Below are 20551 nucleotides of genomic sequence, written 5' to 3'. Positions count from 1 at the left end.
ATCATCTGGTCACCTACACATGGTCTATTATAGCATAAAGTTTTTCTTTTCTTATACTATACACGTGCCTTACCAGAGGTTTACCATACTACATTTAAGTGTCCTTGCTATTTTTGTTTGACATTTTCCATAACTTGCATTGTCTCCATTTCTGTCCGGGTTGACGGCATTTTTTTGTCCTGTGTTATCGTCAATGTACTGCATTTCTTTATGCACCTCATCTATGGTGCTAATATGTGTTTTTATATAATGAAGTGTTTTATTCATATTGCAACAATAAAGACTTATCTTTTATTTCAATACTAAAGTCTCACTCACTCAGTCTTGTCCTCTCTCGCCTCCTCTTGAGGGGTACCTTTGACTCTTAAGTATTAAATTATATATATTGTGCCTTAATACACATGAATATTGCGCCCCCATTACATTTATTTACTGTGCCACCAATACATACAAATATTGTGACTTCTATACATGTATATTATGTATAATAATTTAAAATGTATAAAGGGCACAGTATATACATGTATTAGGGGACACAGTATATATATGTAAATACTATGCCACCTATGCATGCCTGTACTGTGCCACCTATATATTCAAAATGTACCGGAGGCACAGTTTTCATAGAATAGGTATAGGGACATAGAATATATATGTATTAAGGGCACATAATATGGATGTATAGGGGTCACAAGTATTTGGGGCACAATATTTATATTGATAGGGGCCAGTATATGTCCGCCATGCCATTATCCAAAGCCCAGCCACCAGCAAAAAAACACAAACGTAAAACAGCCCCAACATTAAATGCCCTGATATAACATAACACCCCTGCAGCCTCTGCTTAGGTGGAAAAAAGAAAAAGATTACGTTTTATTTTACTATCCCCACGCACACACACACACGCCAGTGCCTAAAATCTTCCAGATCCTAGACTACACATTAAACCCTGTATTATAATCAATTTTACTTTTGGGCCCTAGGTGCCCCAGTCCAACTATGGTTGCAGCAGTAGGTAGGACCACACCTTTCATGCACTGACAACATCATTTGGTAGATAGATAACTGTGAAAAAATTATGTATGGAAATAGCCCAAAGAGCACTAAACAATATTGTTTTACTTGCAGGGCCTTTTGAGAACTGGAAGCCTCCGTATAAGATGGAAATCGCTTTAAGTTAGAATTTTCCCAACTCCTCTAAACAAGCTCATGTTATATAAACATATACATTGTGTCAGGTTGGCACCCTCCAAGATTTAACTGATTTTATAGGCAAAATATACCAAGCGTAGAGAGAGAGAATGGGAACAGAATGCAGCAAGCGCTGGTTATGGAATATGAAATGTGGGAACAGATTGTAGAATATAAACAGCACATTTCTGCCTCAGACCAGACTATTCTAAAATAATCCTTTTTTTCTGAAGCATCATTTGCTTTCGCCGTCACTTACTTTTCATTATTGCACCGTGGGGGAAACGGCTTCTAAGAATTATTATGTTAAACAGCAGTTTTTTAAAGGAAAAAAAAAATAAAGACTTAGCGTTTTTTTTCCCAAATAAATAGGAGCAAAATCTGCATCCTCAGTATGGAAATCCATACATGAGCCTTGAGGTTCGATGCAATTCATCGTATTAAGGGTCAATGCGCGGCATCCTATAGATACGAGTGCTCCAGCAATACCAACATATATCATTATGGGTTTTGGGATGCAAAGGCATAGAGAAAGCAAGAAAGCCTAGTTAAAAAGCAAGGAGTGAGAAGTAGAAAAGGTAATTACATATGAGATTCTACCCTTGACAGTTCTCTTTCAAATTCATTCAACCTAGTTTTGAATAGCAACGCACATGCAACACCCACAAGAAACCGTGAAAGAAAAAAAAATAATATAATGTGAATTTTAAGGCGATTATGGACTTGATCAAATGAGTTTCAAGCTGTTTGAGGGAATAAAATTGTGTTACAAAAAGCAGGTTATGTATAAGATGGACGCCTCTGTGCACCGATCAAGCAGCAATTAACCTTTTCGTCTTTGTCTATTAGTTTTGGTGAATAAATAGGATACAGATATGACGGACAGTAAAAGAACGGTCAACCCTTAGGTCGGCTTGGCCTATAAGGGTCTAGGTTCTCGTACTGTAATATGCCCTAAACAAACAAACAGTAGAATACATTCCTATTCGGAGGTGCCTTTAAAGCCATAATTGGCCACCAGAATCTACTTCCATTATATTTCTATACCATTATAGATGATTCACAAATTACCAGTCATACCTTACTGTATATAATCTGACAATGTCTGGGTTCTATTTAGATGAAGGGATGTCTTGAAAGAAAGGGGCAGGTTCACTCCAACACTGAAAAATGTTCAGTGCCGTACACTGAAATAAATGGAAGATTCCAGGGATCATAGGACTTAAGAAGAGGAAACATGGCAATATCTGTAAATATGTGCAATATTTATGAATCCGGTAGGAAAATCACCATAACTGTGTCGCCCAAGGGGCCACACGTACTTCAAGCCATCCCTATGGATAAGTCCTGCTATAACTAAACAATAGTACTTGCCACTTCTGCAATATTTGAAGCAGGTACAAAAGAAATTAGATTTTGACAGAAGCATAACTGAATGCTCATGTGCTCATATTTAGTTCGTAAAGCAGATTGTGAATTCCTTATGGGCACTTGACAGTGCTACCTCTGCACTCTTTCGATATGGATATGAATAAGACCCCCGACTGTTTAAGAAGGGTACCCATTGACTGGGGGTGGCATGTGTTCATGTTAAAGTTAAGAAAAGGGCGATTGCACTTTAAAGGGGTGTGCATTGGTATTCCTCCGCCCTCTCTCCTCCCCCTCTCTAGTCCTTTATTCCCTCCCCCTTCTTTCCAGGCCTCTTGCCCGTGCCTGTAATCAGTCCCGCCCTCCCTGCCTATCTGTTATGGGTCACGTTCTGTTGCTGTTTTTCTTGTTTTTTTCAGTGTTCCTCAAGTCGAAGTTGGCGGAAATTTTGGAACTTATCACTGCCTGGAAGTTCAAAGTGCCGGGTGGGAGTCCCTCTGGGCAGTCCGCTTCAGGCAGAAGAACTTCAAGGAATGTGTATTATGTTGTTTTCTTACAGTTGTAAAATTATTTATTTTAGAGATAATTAAATAGCTACAGCCTTTTCACCCAACATGTACTCTGTCTTCTTTATTCAGGCAGAGTCTGCCTTTTTGGGTAAGGTTTATTAACAAGAGTAAATTATGGTTGGGGTCACTTGAAGTGCCTTTATTTTTTAAGTTGCGTGGTATGTTTTTTCCTGCCGACCAGTCTGCACTTGATGGGACAATTAAATAAAAAGTCCATGTACTGTATGTAGGAGGTTGACTGGTTGACGTGTAGATGTAAATCATCCAATATTTGATTTATAGAAACTTTGTAAGATTTTTCAAAAGATTTGGTTCAGATCCATATCTATTCAGTTCCTAGTTGGCGCCGTTGGCGCCTATGGTACCCAGGCGAGTTTCAACTTGTGCTCACTGTACCGTGCTGTCGCCACAAAAAAGTTAAGGCCAAAAGAACGGCATATGAATGGCCGCACAATGCTGTTTCCTGTGGATAGGTATCAGCTCTCATCCCTCCTCCTCTCCAGCATGCTGACATGTACTCACCCGGGCTACAGACAGACAAGCACATGTTCATGTAAATGCACCCTAAGTCTGAACTATTTCTCTTACAGCTTTATTACCTGAATGGGAACATTCATAAAGACACAAATACTTGAGTGGAGGATAAACAGAATATGAGGAGTTAAATGACAATTCAGCAATTCAGGGGGTAGATTCTTCCTAAAGAAATAGAGCAGATGATTTTATTTTTGTGTCCAGCTATGTATGTAGTATATTTAGAAATAAGGCATTTCACAAACAGAGTCCACAAATCACAAAGAAATAAAACAATATTGAGCAGTGCACTAAATAAAATCAGATGTTGTCACTGGCTCGCGGTCAGAACAAATGTTAGTGGAAAGGCTTCAGATTACCCAAATGCTTTACATTGTCTCCACAACTTTATAAACCGCCATCCGACCAACACAGCAAGAGCTTAAAGCAGCTGCGGGGTCCGTTTTGCCATATTAGGATAAGTGCGCCGGGCATCGTGTGCACTCGTACCACGTCTCGTCTTCTATTTCGGAAAGTAAATGACTTGCAAGTGTTTTGTTTTAGCGCAGCTATTTTATTATTTTCTTCTAGCTTCAGTAATAAAACTATGACCCTTTTTATGAGATTCCAAGATTTATATTTTCCTAATGAGGGTTATGCACAAAGAACGAGAGTTGTGTGGTTTTTATTAGTTTTGGACTGACCTTTCGCACTGGCTTGAAAAAGAGACAACTGATTCCTTCATGTGGATCACTCATTGAAGATAGATGAAAGTGTCTACAGATGTAGTAGAGCTGGGGTTGTTATTTGGCAGAATGTACAGGGGTAGTGTGATGTTTCAAAAAGACAAGCACTGATATGGCTCAATTGGCTGTGCCCTAAAATAATCTGATCAAAGAGTCCTCGGAGGCAACTGTACTTTAATGTGGAAAGCTAACCATAAGCACTCCATTCCTCTGCAGTTCTCCCACTGAAATTAATGGGTTGTTTGTATAACATTTGGACCTATTAGGTCCTTTCTTGATGTAATATACCAATTTCTGTGTCAAAATTCATCTAGAATCCACCACATATGACTAATTTTACCATGGATTCTTCACAGAAAATACGACTGATAAATGAATGAAGGTAACTGACAAAAAAAAAAAAACAGATTAAAAGCAGATTAAAAAGATAAAACCCTAGCTGTATTGGGTTGTTGAGGGCAGCAGGGTAGTTTTCCATATAGTTATTGTTGAGAAATAAGCCCCATTGTTTACAAACCAACCCCCACCAACAGGGTAAAAGTGGTTTACAGGAATAAGTAGATCTACGAAAATTACTTTAACCAGCATAGTGGTTGCGTGGGGGTGAAATATGGGCTGAAGGAAGAGCTAAAGTATGTGATGCCCTCTTCATTCTCATTTATACAGTAAGAAATTGTCTGTGGAGTGTGACTAGAGGATAACACATAGACCAGAGAGGGCCCTAGAACTCTGCCCGTAGAAGACTTCTGACTGGGGCCCCTAACCCCCTTAGAAACTATACATTTTTGTATACTCACAAATTTAGTAACATATTTGTCTCAGAAGTTGACATGGGGGAAGTAGGAATTAGAGATGAGAGAGCCCTAGTAATGTCATTCTGCTGTCCCATCCCTCTCCCATGACATTTCTTATCTGAGCTTGTGGCTGAGCTGTGTTCTGTTAACTGTGATGTCCATATAATACTGTACAATGTTTAGCATAATACGTATATAATACGTATATAATAGTGCACATCCTATGTCTGGTCAGATACCAGGGCCCCCTGACACTGAGGGCCTCATAGTGAATGCTATGGTTGCTACCGCTGTATTTACATCCCTACTCATGTCAGGTCACAGTAGACCTGAAATATGGCCTTGTTTGCCGGTGTACTGAAGACCAGGGTCTCCTAGGTGAATTTTTTTTACATTCAGCAGACTAGCTGGAAGCAACTTTTTAGGATGGATGATAGGTGTACTCCAAAGCTGTTCTACCAAGCATATTGCACCATAATTTCATAAGGGAGTTATGGAATGCCCTATCCGAGTAATTGCTACATTTTAAAAATCTGGAGAGCAGAACTAATGTCTACATAGCTCGCAATCTGACCTAGGACCCTGGGGTGGGAAGAACTCCTAAAGGAAGCATAGAAACGAAGGCCTAATAGGTATCCAAAAGTGGTGGGCCAGGCTGGATCTGATGACACTAGAACAGCTCTTGAGGAGTTCTGACCCGTACTAGATTTGAGAATGTCCAGATATGAGACCAGGGGGAAAGAACATTAGAACCCTCGAAGGAACAGGCAAGGACTGGCCAACCATTGGTTTAAGTTCTTCTACAAGTCTGGTATCTGTTCTCTTCGGAGACTGTTACAAGAGCTGTGCCACTCCGGTGGTCACATGGGCCACCTTAACTCTTCACAGCCCAATAACAAAAATCAATATGTGATAATAGTTTATAATTCAGAACATACATTATTGGGCTCTATAGCAGCCACTTTCTGTTTTGATGCACACACTTATTTGCCTGTATATAACTTCTGTTTCCTCTTCACCTTAATATCCTAGATGGCTATGCCTCAGCCAAATTCTCTGGGTGCTGACTTAATGATCAACACAATAATATCTTTGTTCCAATGTGACATTTCTCCTGCGTTCCTGCGCTCAGCTGCACCTTGCAAATCTTATTACATTATCCTCTCAGCAAATGAAATGAGGAGTACCCCAGCCCCGACCGCACCGCAACAAAGATTTACTTGTTTCTGCCTTATAAAACGATAATGTTGTGCTCTAACAATATTACGTTGCGATGCAGTTTTATAGATTGCTAAGCTTTTAATTTCCTGATTATTTCCACAGTGGGAGATTCAGCTCAATTTCTACCGAGATCCTTATATCTTTTCCTGTTATTTTTTTATTATACCCGGAAGCAACAATAATTGCCATTAGTGGGCAAAGCAGAGATGCGCCATTGTGTCCCCAAAGACCTAAACAATCTGAAAATATTTTCTTTTTCCTGTAAATTAATTGCTGGGTCCTATATTATATTTAGTAGAGTTGTTTTATCTGTTTTCTACAAAGAAATGGTACATTATGCGTGGAGAGAGGCGCCCAGTTCTGGCTGACAACACAGTGGGAGCAGCGATTATTGCTTTGTGCTGCTTTTACTGACTTGCTAGGCACAAAGTATTTGAAAATCCTCAAGTGAAACTTTTATATTGGCTTAACATTTTGGGGAGAATTTAATTCAAAAGATCAGAGTGTATATATACAGTATTGGGATTGTGCCAGCACCATTTGCCCCTATGCAGATAACATGATGGGATTCTATAGGGTTTCAAAACATACAGAGGCACATTTACTTACCCGTCCGCTGGAATTCATGCACTCTGCAACAATTCATTAAGATCGCGCGCCCAATATCCGGCATGTGTCGCTTCCTCGCTCAGGTCCGCCGGAGTTCACCTTACCTTCTTCTTCCTGGTGCATGTAAGTGCATTGTCTTGTGACACAATTTGAAAGTTAAATCCCGCGATCAGTTCAAATCAGTCGTATCTTCCGATGCCCCCCCCCCCCCATTTCTGTCTCATGGAAGCCAGTGCAGCTGCACCAAAAGCCACAATTCCAGCGTAAACCCCTGTTTAATACCTGTCACAGCCGTGCAAATCCTGAAAACAGTGCACAGTCCGACGAAAGTGAGCAGCGCGGCCCTTAGTAAATAAGTATAAACTCGGGTATAAAGCAAGTTTTTCAGTACAAAAAATTTGCTGGAAAAACCCAACTCGGTTTATACTTGAGTGTATAGAAGAATAAACTTGCATACTCCTTCCTGTGTCTTCTTCTCCTCGTGGGTCATCTTCTCACTGCATCTTCTGGCTTCCCGGCACTGCGAGTAGATGCATGTCTATGCTCTCTGCCTGCGCGTACACGCTATGACATAATCAGGCGGCCATACGCCATGTTATAGGGTGTGCCTTTGCCTGCACTGCCGAGACGTGGGAGCTGCAAAGAGAAGATGAGCCTCGAGTAGAAGTTGATGCTGAAGGTAAATTCTAAGTCTATTATTTTTAGGGGGGTCTCTGTTTCTGAAAAGGGGGTCTTTGGTGCTAAAAAAGCGGGGTCTGGTGCTGGACGTTAAGGGGGGGCTCTGGTGCTGGACATTTAGGGGAGCTCTGGTGCTGGACAATTAGGGGTCTCTTCAGCTGGACATTTAGAGGGGCTCTGCGGCAAGACGTTAAAGGAGGCTATGCTGCTGGACATTTCATTAAAAACTAGGTGCTCCATTTCCCACCCTAGACTTATACTCAATTAAATAAGTTTTCCTTGTTTTTGGGGGGTAAAATTAAGTGTTTTATCTTATACATGGTTCGGCTTATACTCGAGTGTATACGGCATATGTATTTTTACTTGAATGATTTGACATTTGTCAGAAATTGACTCCTATTTTACATGCACATTAGCCAAATGGTGCACCAGGATTGTACTCACGTCTCTTGGTACATCAGTTCTTGATGCCATTCCTATGTTGGCAGCACTGCCTCCTCTCCTCAATAATGCCCCACCCCTACTGGACGTATTTTAAAGTCTGTAATGTGAACTCTTCCTCATTTGCTGAATAGGATACTATTGTATTGATTTGTATTCCAATACTGTGTCACAGCATCACAGTTTATGTTTGATCCATTACAATGCCTCCAGCGTTGAGGAAGGGCATACTTCAAATGAGATGGTGGTGATGACTACACAGGAATTGTAAAAAAACTAAAACTATATCAACATTTGGAAAGAGGATATATTAACAAAACAAACTTGAGGTTCTAAGTTACATATTTTGTTACATTCTTAGTTACAATTTTGTTAAATTGCATAAGCACACCAACCACTTCACAGTGACCTCGTTCTAGTGGGTCCCTACACTAGTGGGGACAGCATCATATGGCATACATCGCCACCACAATACAACAGAGACCCGGCAGCCCCTAGTACGCAGACTGGCAGACTAGGCACCCATGGCTCTGGACCTTGGATCCCCACAAACACTGCACCATAGAAATAGCAGACGCCATGCTGTACCTCATCGTGTGAACAGGTCTTAAATTCTCATCAGCAAGGTGTGCGCTGTTTCTGTGGTGAGGTACTGATGGGGACCCAGGGCCCAGAGCCATAGGAGTTTAGTCTCCCACTGGGGGGCTGCTGGGTTTTAGTTCCTGGTGAGGCTGTGTTTCAGGAACTGTGATGTGCATCCACTAGCATAGGGACTTACAAAAACAAGGCTTCCATGAAGTGGTTAGTGGCCATATGCCATTTAAACCAAATTTAACTAAGAAACTCGAGTTTGCTTTTGTGACAATTGATCATTGTATAAAGTGTGGATGTGCGGTCCAGATAAAACTAGTGCTCTACGAGGTAAGGACACACCTCTGGTGCACAATTTTGCTTGTTTTATGTAAAATGAAAGTCATTTTTCTACAAAATGATTCATATACACAGGTATGTTTTGAAACTGCATACTGCTTTAGATATTATAGTCCCCTTAAGGACAAATTTAATAGTAGACTCCTTTAAAGAAAATCCTATGGATCCCTTTTAATCAATCTCACAATTATGGCCGTTAATCCTTTTCATCTTACTACTCAGTTAGTTGTTGTAGTTTAATATATGTCTATCTTTGTGATAAAATCTGCTTTCTTGTTTTGATTTCCTGGTGAACATGTGCATCCAAGCTGTGCTACAGTATAAAGCATGAGGGTATGCTTTAGGAAGATGAGCTTCCCAAATACTATGCTGAGAAAACATTTGTTTCCCTGTCTTTTACTAAAAGTGCAATGAAACAGTTGAAGAAATGTATTTATATATGAGAAATAAATAGTTCAGATGATAATTGTAAACTGATAATTGTAAATATTATGTAAGTATGTAAACATACTTCATTAGGGAGAACAGTTTCTCTGTCCATTTTTTCTGCTTCTTTCTCCTTTAGTGAGCAGCATATTGAAAAGCCTTCTAATGTCTATCCCCTTCAGATAAATAAGGACAAGATCTCTAACTATTTCCAAACCCAGAGCATATTTCCCTTTGTGATCCAACTCTGTAAGGAGATTAGACTATGCAGGGACTGGCTGTAAAGAGCTAAGTCATTAGACACTTTTGCAGGTTCCTTTATCTCTCAGAAGTCATTGGACAATAGGGCAGTAAGCCAATTTGCACAAACTGCTTAAATAAAGAACAAAGGCAGAGAAAAAAGAAAGGCACAGAAGCAGATTTCTTAAATAAAGTATAATACAAAATTTACAATTATGCCTAATTCATTTGTACAAGTTTATCAAAAGATGAGTAACACTTAAAGAGAACCTGTCAGCAGTGGCCTCCCCCACAAACCACACACAGTACTGTTTAGATTTAATTATACATGTTCCACTGATGCCACTATGCATGGCAGTAGACCCAACATACTTATTAAAATATTTGTATTTGTGTCTACTGTTCCAAGTTACAATTTTAGCAGCACGGAGCTGCAGTATACAGTCACACTACCCTCCATCCTCACTGACACTGTTGGAGAGAATTTCTAGGGGTTGGATGAGGAGAAAGGTTGATTTCTCTTCACATAGCCAGTGTCACTTTCTCCATCCCTTCTTGGAGGAGTGGCTATTGATGTAGCAGTGCCATGTCACACACAACCACTGTATCTCTCACCTCCTTCTCACCCCATCATCAGGAATTCTATTTAGCTGGGTAAGCAGTACCAGCGTCAGTGAGGAAGGCTCGGTAGCTTTACTGTATATTGCAGCTCCTGCCTCCATAACTGTAACATAGGACATCAATTAAAGTCCTTTTTAAAAGGATGGTGGCTCTTATCCCTTGGATAGAGGCATCAGTGGAACATGTATGAAGATATCTAAAAGGTACTGTGGAAGTAGTGGGGAGGGGGTTGCTGGTGACAGGTTCTCTGATCATGTCCACTGTCTGCCCATGACTAAGAACTTAAAATTTGTTTAGTTCGAAACATGTTGGTCTTTTTACATGCATCCCATGTTTCTCATGAATTTTAATGGAGCATTAAAGTTTATCTGATTTTATTCATTTTTGAGTGGTGGTTGAATTCCTAATTTCTTTGGATTTGCCACTTCGGAAGCGACTTTTGCACTTTCAAAAAGCAGTCTACTACTTGTATTTTTGTCACTTGTATATTTGTTTTTTCTTGCATTTTTCTTTTTTGGAGTTGTTCACACCTGTTCCCATTTTACAACCCGAGGACCTATTTGCCTGTTGTGATTCTTACTAACATCACCTGATCTGTTTTTGCCACTTTCTTATGTCAACAGTGGAGTATTGCCTGGTTATCTAAACTGTCCTTGAGTTCACTTTTGGGAACAGCTACCAGTTACTAGCTAGTAGCTGTTATCTTCAACACTGCCCAACACTTACATATTTGGTTTGACCAGAAATTAACTCTTTTTCAATGAAGAGAGTGGAATAAACTGTTCAAAGACATCTCAGAAAAATGAATAATTGAACATCATTTTGTAAGGGCCGTGTATGCAGATCTGCTAACTGAGGGATTGTTGTCTGATCTTACTATAGTAATGGTTTTGCCAACATCTCATGCACATGGGAACTTTATAGCTAACATTATTTTGTGTACAATAATGTGGATCCTACATTGAGAAATAGTCACACAATGGGCTCAGCTGCAATACCAGACGTCACCTGTGTACAAGAGTGGCACTATTTGTAAGGATACAAGAAACTACACTTCTGTTGTTCATTAACTTGCAAGGAAAACAGTAGAATATGGTTAAATAGTAAATTAATAGATACAATTTCTGAAGGAGATGTTTTTTGGTAGCTTCTTGAAACACGCTGATAGCATAAAAACATTCTTCAAACAAAGAAATATCATTGATAATTACATAGCGTACTGATGGAAAGGTATACAAATCACCACTGGAATGTTTTATTATAATGAAATTGTTTTATCTGATTATCTCAAACAATGCATTCCGTATTTTATTACACCGGTTGCAATTTTTTCATCTTGTACAAAAAAAGAGGCTGTATTTTTTTTTTTCTGCCTGTATATCAGATTCATACATCACGTGAAACAAAATTATCTCCAGCATTTTTACAGTGCCACAGAAATGTCTTATTTCCCCTTATGAAAGTACACCAAAATATAGATTTTATTTTTAAAAAGTCATCACTTATTTCTTTTTTAATCAAAAGATTAACTTATGGACATTTGTAAAAACATGTTTGACTAATTGCAGTCGAGAGGTTACAACAAATGGTTGTCCCCATACAAATGAATTCTTTTTTATCATCTAAAGACGAATGTTATGGAAGGACTGCCTTGGCGAGTTTCACAATTCATCTTTCACAATAAAGTAGCACCCCGATTCTTTCATTTATATGTTACACGCTCTTATGGGTCTCCTGGCTGTGGCCAGTTATAAAACAACAAAAGTCACTTACTTTGCAGCCATCCCTCTTCTGCCTCTTGTCAAGACTCTTTGCCCCGGGTGCATACAGTTACATGTGGACACAAACAACATAATGGGGGTCATTTACTAAGGGCCCGAATCGCGTTTTTCCGACGGGTTATCCGAATATTTCCAATTTGCGCCGATTTTCCATGAACTGCCCTGGGATTTAAAAAAAAAAAGTGTCGCTTGACACGCGCTTACCTGCACCCAGCGTAGGACGGTGAACTTCAGTGCACTCCGACAGACTTCAGCGCAGCACCGACACCTGGTGGACATCGGGGGAACTACCTAAGTGAATCCCGGCCGGATCCGAATCCTACGCAGAGAATGCGCCGCTGGATCGTGAATGGATCGGGTAAGTAAATCTGCCCCAATGTCATCATCACGCTGCTGGTGTCCTAGAGAGAGAACATGCAGCAGTGTATGTGCTCTAAGAATCAATAGAATCTGCATCTTAAAGATACAAATGTGATTTATTAGCGATACAGACATGCCAAATAGCTCTCGGAAGCTTCATACTTCTGGTATATTGGGAGATTTGCCCATATTATAATCTTCTATTAAATATTTACAAAATGTATTACTCTGGAAAATCCACCAAGGATTATCAAGACTGGATATAGACAAAGTTGAAGCTGCTAGAAGTATTAGATATGAAAAGACCTTCAGTCTCTGGAGAAAAACAAAGTGATCAATTCACCTCCAGCAAGCAGATATATCACAAATGTTGAGGAACTTATACACAAAGGGGGACACATATTTTAGTTTGTTTGGAAAGATCTTTTTTAAGCTTTATGTATGATCATGTTTTTTTTTCTTGTGATACATGTTTAGTATTTCCTATCCTGGCAGGCGCAAGTTTTGGCTTCTTTTTGAGACCAGTGGTTGCAAATGTCTCAAGTCCACATGGACACAAGCCATGTAAAGGGGATTATATGCAGGAGTGGACACTACTGTAAATTATAGATTTGAGGATAAGGCCTGCATTTTTAAGCACTCTAGTCACACCCCAGGCAGATAACGACATATGAGGCTGCGGTCACACGTGATGTTAACACATGTATTTTCAAACGCATCACAACAGCTGAGAAGAGGAGATTTGCCTCATTACAATACAGTCAACTGTTTACAAAATACTTGAGTTAATAAGATGTTAACATACATGCTAACATAACGGTAACAAATTTGTGTGTTAACATTGTGTTAACACATGCATTTTCTAAATACATTTTGTACATACATAATTATGTACATACGTAATTAGGCCAATAATTTGCAACTTCTCAACTATTGTGATGGATTTGAAAACGCATGTGTTGACGCCACGTGTAACCTCACCCTTAGGAGTAACCAGTACATTTTTTAAAAGTGTAAGTGAAAAAATGTATGAATTAACAAAAGAAATTGCCTAATCTTTTAATGCTCAACAGGTTAATGTGCAAAATGTAAAACATTTAAAGCATGTGAAATAATTACAATTTACATGTTAAAACAGGGTCCATGATTTGCGATTTACGTCTAAAAGTCGCCAAACATAAGCAAAAAAAGTGATACATAAGTGAAAAGTTGCACGGAACACCTGGAAAATAGAGATACATAAGGCGCACTGTACAAGGTGCAGAGCAAGGTGTACTTGTAAAACTACGGCAGTGAAAAGTCGTAAAAATGAGACAATTAAACTTGCCGAAAAATATAGATACATGTTCCTCAAAGAATTTACAAAGTCACGGAGGGTCATCTGTCTTAGAATTTTCTCTTCTTTTCTCAGATTTTTGCAACTTTTTTGGCATGTTTGATATATTTTCTCCTGCATTTGTGACTTTTGCTCTCGCCTAGCAAAGTTAGTTGCGTAGGAATTTTGCGCTTGATATATCTTTAAAATCCAGATCTGGACGTAGAAAAGTTGCAATTCTGGCACAGATCTTGCTTAAAAAGTTGCAAATAAACTCGATTCCTGGCCAGGCATAGGAAAGGGGTTGCAGAAGTGTTTGAAACTTCTGTACAACTTTTTAATTAAAATACGGTAGCAATTATCCCACAGACTTAGGTACCTTATATATCAACCTCTAAGATAAATCAAACAAGTCCAAAACCCAGAAAAACTAAGAAAAGACGCACACAAATATCCTCACTAGAGATAAATGACCCCCATGGACTTTATAGTCCATGATTATGATTACACTTTGTTTATATAAAACTGGAGAAGCCCCTTACAAGCAAGAATAGGAGGGAAGCTCCGTCCCCACATGTGGATTTTTAAGGAACCCAGAGAAGGGAGGATGGGGCTCATGAGATGTTCTTGCCTTAATCATCCTACAATAATAAGAAAATGATTACCGCACTGAGCACTGCTGTCATCCACACAATGAGAGGGGCTGAAATATCCAGAATAGCTTCACAAATTAATATAATTTGTGTTGAGATCATCTCTGGCATCTTACAACCCACAGTAAAGGATCCACATATCTGGCGCCTCCAACATGTGATTTGAGCCACCACTGGAGAGCATTTGGCCGCAGCACAAGGCGGGTAGAAGCTTAATGAGAATCATGCGGTCATGAAACATTTAAATAATCCTTTCTTATACATCACCATCTTAAAGCCAGGATCAGGAACAAGAATAGAAGAAGCCACGAGCCCTAGATCCACATAAATCATGTGATTCATCCGTGTGTCTGATATTATTAACATATAAAGCCGCAGTCATTAGATTTTCATTACATGTCCGTCTTTTGAAGACCGTATTATTTTTTTCAGGGAGGTTATTATTGCATGCAATACATCTTTCCAAGTGTCACTTTGTCTTTTGCTTTCGTAATCGCTTCATTTTTAATTTTTTTTTTCCTTCCTCGGCTTAATAACCGGTACAATGTGTTTACCATCAGGACAATGTGATTCACAGTCTAATTGCAATAAGAGGGAGCAGCAAGCACTGTGTTTGGGTTATTGCATTCTGGAAAGTTCTCCAGTTTCTTATTACATCGAGCTGTCTCATATACAAACATATTTTAAAAAGTGTTGGAGTTTGGATATTTTTCTAAGAGGGTGTTGGTGATACCAACAGAGTAATGAAAACAAGATTTCTGTTATAGTAATAGTAAATAATGTGGATGACATAGAGCTGCATACAATGGCACCATATCCTACATATTAATCTCAATAGACTAAGACCATATTCTCACTGCAATTTTCAACTGCATTAAAGTAGTAGTACTATCATCAAAATGACTGTGCTATGCATTAGGCCTCTTTCAAACGACCGTATATGGCAGCTGTACACCGTACACTAACCGCATTGTGCACGGCACGATACGATGAGCACACATATGAGTCGCCGTACTTTACAGTGGCCTGAAAAAGATAGAGCATGCCGTACATATGGCATGACAGCACCTGGTGAGAAGTCCTCACCCAACCACCTCTGCAGGCAAACACATGCTAAGCCCAGGTCCTTGCCTGGGTTTAGAATCCGTTCATGTGAAAAGAGCCTTAAAGTGATATTCCCATTTCTCTGACCATGGCCACACAGGGGATCTGATCTTATATGCATATGTTCTTATCTCTAAGGTGAGTGGGCTTGTGTTAGGGGTATACCCAGGGTCGGACTGGGGTGCCTGGGGCCCACCAGTGAAATTGATTTTGGGGGCCCACCTACTACTACATATAAATATTATGGGATGAGGAAATTTGTAAGCACTAGCGGGGGCAGTGAAGCAAAGGATAAGCTAATCCCTTTCTCCCTCCCTCCCTCTCTGCTAGAGCTCGGCTCTTGGTTTGTGTACAGGGGCTGCAGGGGTGACTTCACCTCAAGGCATTAATGTTAGGGATAGTATAAGAGTTACCCCTGGTTTCCGGGGCTTTCTGTTGGTGGCTATGCTGTGGTTAGGGATAGTATAAGAGTTACCCCTGGTGTCCAGAGCTATGGTTAGGGACGTAAGTGTTTGCACTGCACCAACTGATGACAATAACCCTACTCTGGTGTCCCCGCATCACATAGACAAGTCACACCTGTCTCTTTGACCCTATAGATATTACAGTACATAAGATGAGAGCGTCTCACACTAGAAGGTAAGTCAGGGACTACAATACTGATCGGACACAGGAAGAAGTAGCATCTTCTACCTTACAAGTGACTTGTCTTCTCCTTCACATCCAGAATCATCGTAAAATCTGGTTGCAGAATTTTCTGGCAGATGTGTTCAGCTCTGGGAGGCAGATCCCCCTCACTGCGACCCTAAAAATACCACAGTTACTTACAGTATAATGTCACCTGGATAAAACAATGTCATACACACTGCCCCTCCCCCCAGATTTTAATAAGGCCGCCCAAACAAACAGCCACCGCCCCTCCATATTTTATTAAGGCCCCTGATACACACTGCCACCCCCCCCCCCCCTCCATATTTTATTAAGGCTCCCCGTGCACACTGCCACCCCCCCCCCTCCATATTTTATTAAGGCCCCGCCCCATACATGCTGCCATTCCCTCCGGCATCTAATGTTTGAGTGCTGCGCGCACAAGCAGTGATAGTACTCAAGCAGCCGCTTCCGGCCGCATCTAGTACTCTTGCAGCCATCACTGTATACAGCTTCTCCCCCAGCAATCACTGTATACAGCTTCTCCCCCAGCAATCACTGTATACAGCTTCTCCCCCAGCAACCACTGTATACAGCTTCTCCCCCAGCAACCACTGTATACAGCTTCTCCCCCAGCAACCACTGTATACAGCTCCCCAAGCAATCACTATATACAGCTTCTCCCCCAGCAATCACTGTATACAGCTCCCCCAGCAATCACTATATACAGCTTCTCCCCCAGCAATCACCGTATACAGCTCCCCCAGCAATCACTATATACAGCTCCCCCAGCAATCACTGTATACAGCTCCCTCAGCAATCACTGTATACAGCTCCCCCAGCAATCACTGTATACAGCTCCCCCAGCAATCACTGTATACAGCTCCCCCAGCAATCACTGTATACAGCTCCCCCAGCAATCACTGTATACAACTCCCCCAGCAATCACTGTATACAGCTTCTCCCCCAGCAATCACTGTATACAGCTTCTCCCCCAGAAACCACTATATACAGCTTCTCCCCCAGCAATCAGTGTATACAGCTTCTCCCCCAGCAACCACTATATACAGCTTCTCCCCCAGCATTCACTATATACAGCTTCTCCCCCAGCAATCAGTGTATACAGCTTCTCCCCCAGCAATCAGTGTATACAGCTTCTCCCCCAGCAATCACTATATACAGCTCCCCCAGCAATCACTATATACAGCTCCCCCAGCAATCACTGTATACAGCTCCCCCAGCAATCACTGTATACAGCTCCCTCAGCAATCACTGTATACAGCTCCCCCAGCAATCACTGTATACAGCTCCCCCAGCAATCACTGTATACAGCTCCCCCAGCAATCACTGTATACAGCTCCCCCAGCAATCACTGTATACAGCTCCCCCAGCAATCACTATATATAAATATACACACACATTACACCTATATTTACACCCTTTGCATGGTATACCTGCATATACACACATATACATATATCACATGTAAAACTTGTATATGCACATACATATATATATATATATACACCTATACCATTATATACACACATATAGAACACATTACACCTATATATACAGCTATTACATGTTATCAGTCTATATACAAGCACATGACATGTTGTACATATATACATATGACAAAACACACATACACAGGGAAGACACACACATATACACATTACACTAACCTGGTATACAGCAGCAGGTCCAGGTCAGGCAGGGGATACATCATGGCAGTGGATGGAGCTGTCTCCTCTGTGCAGCAGGCCCGGGCTGGTGGGCGGGGCTTCTCCTGTCAGCTCTGCCCGGCTGCACCTCCAGGGAGACCAGCCACAGATTTGAATGTGGCGCTCCTACTCCTCCTTCCCCTGGCTCCTCCAGGCTGCTTCTGTGGTAGTGACACAGGAAGCGCTAGCAAGGGCTTCCTGTGTCACAGCAGCGCCGCACAGGACGTCCTGCGCGGCACTGTAAGCAATAGTACTTGCATCTGAATGATGCAAGTACTATTGTTAGTAGTAGAGGAGCAGCCTCCATTAAAGGCCCATGCCATAGTGACAGGAGTCGGGGCCCACCGGGGGATTCACCGGCCCCCCGGTGGGCCAGACCGACCCTGGGTATACCTCACTTTATCTAACTTCCTGTTGCTGTATTAAAAAAAGCCCCCTGCTGTGTTGGGGCTATTGGGAAATTCCATCCAACATATCCTAGAATAATTGTAGCTAGCATTTCCTTAACTGTTGTGGCTGCCCACAAAATCTAAATACTATGGCCAAGGGTGGATTTGCCATTTCTTTTGCACAATTTCTCTCCAAGAAGCAGAACAAGAAGATTGTTGACCCTCGGTTTGCGGTATATATTTGAATTGTATTGGCATCCTGAAAATGCAGATACAGTGTAAAGCACACATGAAGGGAAATCAGCTCCATCCAATCATTTCATAACTTCCAGAGCTCTATACGATTGCATGTGTAAGGCCCTTTCCACACTTGCGTTTTTCACAGGCGTTTTCTGCGCGTGCTTTGATGTGCAGAACTTGCATTGCATTCTGACCCGTTGTAATCAATGGGCTTTTTCAGACTTGCATTTTCTTTCACGCGCGCGCATGTTTTTTAACGCGCGTTTAAATCTCGGCATGCTCTACTTTTGCAAGTCACGCACGTGAAAAACGCACCGTACAAGTCTATGGAGACGCATCAAAAACGCATTGCACTCTGAGACACACACAAGTGCAATGCAAGTGCAATTCGTTTTTTCACGCATCAGTTGCCATAGAAAAGATAGAGCTCAGTCCTGAGTCCTTTTCACGCGCATTACCTGCACGTGAAAAACGCATTGAAATTGCTTTCAAATTGCATTTAAAATGCGTGTGAAAAATTGAGACACTGAACAAACTCTGACTGAAAACTGATTGCACTCTGATGCAAAATGTCAGTTTTTCACTGACCAAACCCTGATCGCACCCTGATCAAACTCTGACGTGATCTGCAACGCGAGTGTGAAAGGGGCCTAAGTTTTCCCTTGATCATGATATAGACAGAGTAGGTTGTTGGTAAATGTCAATCTAATTCCCACATAATTACATTCTTGTGACCCAAACCCCTTCTAAGAAACTCAAACCATTACAGTATTTAGAAGTTCAGTTATCATAGTGTCATTGTAAAAAAAGGTTAGAAAAAGACATTAGTTGTTCAAGTCCAACAGTATGTTGCATTGATCCAGTCCTTCAAGTCCAACCGTATATTGCGTTGATCCAGAAAAAGGCAAAATGCCTGCAGAGCTGATGCCAAGTGGCCTAAAGCAGAGAAAAATTCCTTCCCGACCCCTAATATGACGGCCAGAATTCTCTGTATCTCCCAGAATAACAGCTCTGTAAAAAATCAGACTTTTCCCTTCAACCTCATCAAAGCTCTTCATCATTTATGGTGGAAGAACCTAAAAATGAGCCAGTGTATTAAACAGAATTTGGAACATAGAAGTTCACATGTATTTGGAAGATATCCTAGACAGAAGTTCACATGATGTTTAGGCTTCACTAGAATCAACATCCTTTTGGGGAGGAGCAGAAAACAAGAAATAAACAAAAAGTTTCCAGAATGTCTAAAATTAATGAAACGTTTCTTGCTAAGGTCCTTTCTGCATTGAGTTCCAGCTCCCTATAGCAGAGAAGGAGTTAATTATAGGCATGGCTAGAGTTTTTTCTTCTTTTTAAGTTGTTTTGCAAGCAGTTACAAATACCCGTTTTAAAACATCTCACGCTAATAAGCGTAGCATCAGGTAAGAATTAAACCTAATTGTAGTCTAGTGCCAAGGAAAAACATAGTGTGATGACAAGGCACTGCCCTTGGTTTTCACAGGTTTGTAGTGCAACTATTAAAAACACGCTAACAGCATCCTCTTGTATTCCAGCAGCAAACACAATATACCTTAATTAGCCCATAAGAAGCAGTACAAAAGCCACATAATAATAGCAACATTGATTGGAGCTACTCCAGTAAGAGCGCAAGCTCTCCCTTCATATACTGTTAGTGGGAAAATAGCGGAGAGAGGTTATTACCTTGTGTTATCGCTGCTAACATTTCTTCTGTACTGGAAAAAAACTCTACATTATTTCCCTAATGAGTGTCTCAGTACAGTGACAACAGCAACAACCCAAGATATGGATGTGACTATAATATACAGTAAATATAAAAGCTCTAACCTCAAATGTGTTTACTTGAGACTTTACTTTATATTTTCTGGAGTTGCAGACTTGGAAGTGAATATAGCGCACTGTAAAACGGAGAGTAAGTCAGTATTAAAGTCACATTCACCCCGTAATAACAATACTAAATATAAGTGATAGT

The 20551-nt window shown here is 40.7% G+C and overlaps 1 long non-coding RNA gene across 1 annotated transcript in view; it reads right to left on the bottom strand.

The window, feature by feature from the left end:
- LOC140068786 (uncharacterized) overlaps positions 1-18152 on the bottom strand; it is a 168565-nt gene extending 150413 nt beyond the window's left edge. Inside the window, exons 1-2 of the long non-coding RNA XR_011848558.1 lie at positions 17897-18152; positions 16254-16365 (exon numbers count right to left, since the gene is read on the bottom strand). This is a non-coding gene — a long non-coding RNA (uncharacterized lncRNA). The remainder of the gene's footprint in view (positions 1-16253; positions 16366-17896) is intronic.
- Between the last annotated feature and the right edge of the window lie 2399 nt (positions 18153-20551).

The sequence above is a fragment of the Engystomops pustulosus genome, chromosome 7, assembly GCF_040894005.1.
Source record: "Engystomops pustulosus chromosome 7, aEngPut4.maternal, whole genome shotgun sequence".
In the NCBI taxonomy this organism is placed as follows: Eukaryota; Metazoa; Chordata; class Amphibia; order Anura; family Leptodactylidae; genus Engystomops; species Engystomops pustulosus.
The sequence above is the reverse complement of the archived record's forward strand: the minus strand, read 5'-3'. Positions and strand labels throughout refer to the sequence as shown.